General features: G+C 46.8%; 1 non-coding gene across 1 annotated transcript; it reads right to left on the bottom strand.

Annotated features, from left to right (window-relative positions):
* Positions 1-2,406: 2,406 nt before the first annotated feature.
* Positions 2,407-2,481, bottom strand: Trnas-cga. Its single transcript has one exon. It is a non-coding gene; the product is annotated as a tRNA-Ser (tRNA).
* Positions 2,482-6,972: the final 4,491 nt, after the last annotated feature.

Below are 6,972 nucleotides of genomic sequence, written 5' to 3'. Positions count from 1 at the left end.
CAGCGACAAGTCAGTGAGCACCTGAAGATGACGAGCAGCTGTCTCGTTGAAATATAGTGCAGCTTTCACATTATTCCACGCAACGTCCGCAAAAATGAAGCATCAAATAGAATGTCAGCACAAAAAAGTTATAACGTACACACAGGAAAGTTTGATTTAATGCGATAATGAGGTACAGAGATCCCGGCATCCCTCGATTTCGCGTTCTGATGAAAACAAGGAATTGCTTTGGAAAATACTTTGGCTAACATGAATATAGGTAAAGGCTGAACATGGAAGTAGCGAAATAGACTGTACATGCAGTCCTCCGAATATATTAAAAAGTTTTACTTGCGACGAAACCATGATGTACAGGAAGTTGCACATAAAACAACCATTGCGGAACAGAACTTTTGAAATAAATGTTAAATTGCGACAAGAATAGAAATACATTACTGGCCATTATAATTGCTACACCACGAAATGACGTGCTACAGACGCGAAATTTAACCGACAGGAAGAAGATGCTGTGATATGCAAATGATTAGCGTTTCAGAGCATTCACACAAGGTTGGCGCCCGTGGCGACACCTACAACGTGCTGACATGAGGAAAGTGTCCAACCGATTTCTCATACACAAACAACACTTGACCGGCGTTGCCTGGTGAAACGTTGTTGTGATGCCTCGTGTAAGGAGGAGAAATGCGTACCATCACGTTTCCAACTTTGATAAATGTTGGATTGTAGCCTATCGCGATTGCGGTTTATCGTATCGCGACGTTGCTGCACGCGTTGGTCGAGACCCAATGACTGTAAGCAGAATATGGAATCGGTGGGTTCAGGAGGGTAATACGGAACGCCGTGCTGGATCACAACGGCCTCGTATCACTAGCAGTCGAGATGACAGGCATCTTATGCGCATGGCTGTAACGGATCGTGCAGCCACGTCTCGATCCTGAGTCAGCAGATGGGGACGTTTGCAAGACAACAACCATCTGCACGAACAGTTCGACGACGTTTGCAGCAGCATGGACTATGAGCTCGGAGACCATGGCTGCGGGTACCCTTGACGCTGCATCACAGACAGGAGCGCCTGCGATGGTGTACTCAACGACGAACCTGGGTGCTCGAATGGCAAAACGATATTTTTTTCTGATGAATCCAGGTTCTCTTTACAGCATCATGATGGTCGCATCCGTGTTTGGCGACATCGCGGTGAACGCACATTGGAAGCGTGTATTCGTCATCGCCTTACTGGCGTATCACCCAGCGTGATGGTATGAGGTGCCATTTGTTACACGTCTCGGTCACCTCTTGTTCGTAATGACGGCACTTTGAACAGTGGACATTACATTTCAGATGTGTTACGACCCCTGGCTCTACCCTTCATGCGATCCCTCCGAAACCCTACATTTCAGCGAGATAATGCACGACCGCAAGTTGCAGGTCATGTATGGGCCTTTCTGGATACAGAAAATGTTCGAATGTTGCCCTGGCCAGCACATTCTCCAGATCTCTTATCAATTGAAAACGCCGATCAATGGTGGCCCAGCAACTGGCTCGTCACAATACGCCAGTCACTACTGTTGATGAACTGTGGTTTCGTGTTGAAGGTGCATGGGCAGATGTACCTGTACACGCCATCCAAGCTCTGTTTGACTCAATGCCCAGGCGTATCAAGACCGTTATTACGGCCAGAGGTGGTTTTTCTGGTTATTGATTTCTCAGGATCTATGCACCCAAATTGCGTGAAAATGTAATCACATGTCAGTTGTAGTATAATATATTTGTCCAATGAATACCCGCTTATCATCTGCATTTCTTCTTGGTGTAGCAATTTTAATGGTCAGTAGTGTATTTGTTGGAAAATGTTATATTGGCTGGTGGTTTCATAAGTAGGAGCGACTGACACTTGTGCTCTGAATTAAATCTCGTAACGTGACTGTAGGGAATTGATAAGTGACAGCTTGGCACGGTATGACAGCCTATAGGATAACTGACCAACATCTGTATTAAATAAATATGTTTGGTACGTGATACGTGATTGGGGAAATGTCAATAAAGCAGCTTTCATGCTAGCCAGTGCACCATGTCTTCACACTTGATTGGACGAGCTGCTTCAAAGACATTAGCTGCTACCACGAGAATGTAACCAAAATAAAACAGAAGCTCTGATCTCAAGCTTTTGTGATATTTGACAATAAAAATTATATTGTCCAAAACTGGATGCACCAAATGAGTATTTTCGTTATTGCCCTTAAGATAATGTTTACAGCTGTAGAAGACGGACAAATTTCATTTCTTTCAACAAAGAGTGTCCGAGATATAACAACTCTACATCGTCAGAAGTTTATGCTCGCTCTGCGCCAAGTCGCGCATGGAGTCAAACTAGTGACTGTATGAAACATCCTGGCGGATTAAAACTGTGTGCCCGACCGAGACTCGAACTCGGGACCTTTGCCTTTCGCGGGCAATTGCTCTACCAACTGAGCTACCGAAGCACGACTCACGCACGGTACTCACAGCTTTACTTCTGCCAGTACCTCGTCTCCTACCCTCCAAACTTTACAGAAGCTCTCCTGCGAACCTTGCAGAACTAGCACTCCGGAAAGAAAGGATATTACGGAGACATGGCTTAGCCACAGCCTGGGGGATGTTTCCAGAATGAGATTATCACTCTGCAGCGGAGTGTGCGCTGATATGAATCTTCCTGGCGGATTAAAACTTTGTGCCCGACCGAGACTCGAACTCAGGACCTTTGCCTTTCGCGGGCAATTGCTCTACCAACTGAGCTACCGAAGCACGACTCACGCCCGGTACTCACACCTTTACTTCTGCCAGTACCTCGTCTTCTACCCTCCAAACTTTACAGAAGCTCTCCTGCTACCTTGCAGAACTAGCACTCCTGAAAGAAAGGATATTGCGGAGACATGGCTAAGCCACAGCCTGGGGGATGTTTCCAGAATGAGATTTTCACTCTGCAGCGGAGTGTGCGCTAATATGAAACTTCCTGGCGGATTAAAACTGTGTGCCTGACCGAGACTCGAACTCGGGACCTTTGCCTTTCGCGGGCATTTGCTCTACCAACTGAGCTACCAAAGCACGACTCACGCCCGGTACTCACAGCTTTACTTCTGCCAGTACCTCGTCTCCTACCATCCAAACTTTACAGAAGCTCTCCTGCGAACCTTGCAGAACTAGCACTCTTGAAAGAAAGGATATTACGGAGACATGGCTTAGCCACAGCCTGGGGGATGTTTCCAGAATGAGATTTTCACTCTGCAGCGGAGTTTGCGCTGATATGAAACTTCCTGGCGGATTAAAACTGTGTGCCTGACCGAGACTCGAACTCGGGACCTTTGCCTTTCGCGGGCAATTGCTCTACCAACTGAGCTACCGAAGCACGACTCACGCCCGGTACTCACAGCTTTACTTCTGCCAGTACCTCGTCTCCTACCCTCCAAACTTTACAGAAGCTCTCCTGCGAACCTTGCAGAACTAGCACTCCGGAAAGAAAGGATATTACGGAGACATGGCTTAGCCACAGCCTGGGGGATGTTTCCAGAATGAGATTATCACTCTGCAGCGGAGTGTGCGCTGATATGAAACTTCCTGGCGGATTAAAACTGTGTGCCCGACCGAGACTCGAACTCAGGACCTTTGCCTTTCGCGGGCAATTGCTCTACCAACTGAGCTACCGAAGCATGACTCACGCCCGGTACTCACACCTTTACTTCTGCCAGTACCTCGTCTTCTACCTTCCAAACTTTACAGAAGCTCTCCTGCTACCTTGCAGAACTAGCACTCCTGAAAGAAAGGATATTGCGGAGACATGGCTAAGCCACAGCCTGGGGGATGTTTCCAGAATGAGATTTTCACTCTGCAGCGGAGTGTGCGCTAATATGAAACTTCCTGGCGGATTAAAACTGTGTGCCTGACCGAGACTCGAACTCGGGACCTTTGCCTTTCGCGGGCATTTGCTCTACCAACTGAGCTACCAAAGCACGACTCACGCCCGGTACTCACAGCTTTACTTCTGCCAGTACCTCGTCTCCTACCATCCAAACTTTACAGAAGCTCTCCTGCGAACCTTGCAGAACTAGCACTCTTGAAAGAAAGGATATTACGGAGACATGGCTTAGCCACAGCCTGGGGGATGTTTCCAGAATGAGATTTTCACTCTGCAGCGGAGTTTGCGCTGATATGAAACTTCCTGGCGGATTAAAACTGTGTGCCTGACCGAGACTCGAACTCGGGACCTTTGCCTTTCGCGGGCAATTGCTCTACCAACTGAGCTACCGAAGCACAACTCACGCCCGGTACTCACAGCTTTACTTCTGCCAGGATCTCGTCTCCTACCTTCCAAACTTTACAGAAGCTCTCCTGCGAACCTTGCAGAACTAGCACTCCTGAAAGAAAGGATATTGCGGAGACATGGCTTAGCCACAGCCTGGGGGATGTTTCCAGAATGAGATTTTCACTCTGCAGCGGAGTGTGCGCTGATATGAAACTTCCTGGCGGATTAAAACTGTGTGCCCGACCGAGACTCGAACTCGCGACCTTTGCCTTTCGCGGGCAATTGCTCTACCAACTGAGCTACCGAAGCACGACTCACGCCCGGTACTCACAGCTTTACTTCTGCCAGTACCTCGTCTCCTACCTTCCAAACTTTACAGAAGCTCTCCTGCGAACCTTGCAGAACTAGCACTCCTGAAAGAAAGGATATTGCGGAGACATGGCTTAGCCACAGCCTGGGGGATGTTTCCAGAATGAGATTTTCACTCTGCAGCGGAGTGTGCGCTGATATGAAACTTCCTGGCGGATTAAAACTGTGTGCCCGACCGAGACTCGAACTCGCGACCTTTGCCTTTCGCGGGCAATTGCTCTACCAACTGAGCTACCGAAGCACGACTCACGCCCGGTACTCACAGCTTTACTTCTGCCAGTACCTCGTCTCCTACCTTCCAAACTTTACAGAAGCTCTCCTGCGAACCTTGCAGAACTAGCACTCCTGAAAGAAAGGATATTGCGGAGACATGGCTTAGCCACAGCCTGGGGGATGTTTTCAGAATGAGATTTTCACTTTGCAGCGGAGTGTGCGCTGATATGAAACTTCCTGGCGGATTAAAACTCTGTGCCCGAAGGTAGGAGACGAAGTACTGGCAAAAGTAAAGCTGCGAGTACCGGGCGTGAGTCGTGCTTCGGTAGCTCAGTTGGTAGAGCAATTGCCCGCGAAAGTCAAAGGTACCGAGTTCGAGTCTCGGTCGGGTACACCGTTTTAATCCGCCAGGAAGTTTCATATCAGCGCACACTCCGCTGCAGAGTGAAAATCTCATTCTAGTGACTGTATGTCAGGCAGTATTACTTCGACGAACGTTAAAATTTACCTTTGTTCATGGGGGGTATGTGCGAATATTCACATGACATGTCATCAAAATCATTCTTTCATGGAGAACAGATACTTCGTTGGCGAGTGTGGTTGAGGGAGGGCATTGGTCGGATGGAGTTCGGTTAAGGAAACTATGTATTGCTATGAGTACTGCAGAAAGCCCGTTATGCTATTTCTGGATTGAGCTGAAGTGAATATAAATACTGTGATTAGTTTTCATATTGTCTTGCAACCACTGATTCTCTGTTCACGCCACTTCTCCGCAAGCACGTGTGCTATATCGAAAAGTTATTCCTTGTTTCCTGGCGCGAGTTGTATTAGTAATAGCAGTAGTAGTAATGTGTATGCTGATCTCTTTTGCTGGTTATCAGAAGAAATTACATTCGTAAGCTGGTCAACTTTCTGACTTGAGTATTGTTGTTTGAAAGGGAGCACGTGTTACGCAATACGCTAGGCTGGTGCGTACGTTCGTAGCATTTTCCCGGAAGTTTAATAACGTATACTATGCTATGTGTGAAACACATATCTGCTGAACAAGCGCTCATGCACTTAAGGTATGCATTTTTGAGCCCACGTTTATTGGACATTTTTTTCTTCTATTGGTCCGTACTATCACCTCTGGCTGCCTGCCCTGCTGTCTTAGCAACAACAGCACCAGTACGTGTATCCGACTGTCAGAGGTATCAGGACTGTTTCCGCTTATAACTTTCGACTGGTTCGTTTCCTTGAATTTTGTCATTTTGGGATGGCTGAAGGGCAATCTGTTAAATTGTGAAAAACCATTCAACAGCCAAGATCGCATATATTACTTTTTTTAATTTAAGACAACCTATTTCAACAGATTATGCTGTCATCTTCAGGTCTCAAAATCTTTTTGCTGTAAACATGTTCCTTTTACGCTGACATCACACATGTTAAGTGGATAAAAATAGCACATTAATAAAATATTTAAAAACATAAAGCCTCTTGTGCAACAGGCTATGTGCATATACACATTGTTCGCCCGCATCTCGTGGTCGTGCGGTAGCGTTCTCGCTTCCCACGCCCGGGTTCCCGGGTTCGATTCCCGGCGGGGTCAGGGATTTTCTCTGCCTCGTGATGGCTGGGTGTTGTGTGCTGTCCTTAGGTTAGTTAGGTTTAAGTAGTTCTAAGTTCTAGGGGACTGATGACCATAGATGTTAAGTCCCATAGTGCTCAGAGCCATTTGAACCATTTTTTACATATTGTTCACAGTTGCATGTTGCACCATAAAATCACGGTATACAAAAAGCGCGTTTCCGGGGCAGCGACATTACCCTTTTTAACATCGTCGTGGAATCACCCTGCATATACATACAGGGTGCGCCAAAAAAATGTATACACACTTTGAACTGTCATAGACAAATTATTTCCCGTTCTACAAGGTTAAATATTTGTGAGAAAGTAATGTTATGTTTCTTCGACAGGTGGCAGCAGTGGCAAGGAAGTAACTGGAACATGGCGGACGTGCGTTTGAGCTTTGAACCGCGGAAGCAGATAATTAAGTGGTACTGAAAGTTGGAGAATATAGCTGCGGTTCGAAGACAGTGAAGAAGTGAGTATGGTACAGAACCACCTTCAAGGTT

Source organism: Schistocerca americana, chromosome 9, assembly GCF_021461395.2.
Source record: "Schistocerca americana isolate TAMUIC-IGC-003095 chromosome 9, iqSchAmer2.1, whole genome shotgun sequence".
Lineage (NCBI taxonomy): Eukaryota > Metazoa > Arthropoda > Insecta > Orthoptera > Acrididae > Schistocerca > Schistocerca americana.
Note: the sequence above shows the minus strand (reverse complement) of the source record. Positions and strands in the feature narration are given on the sequence as shown.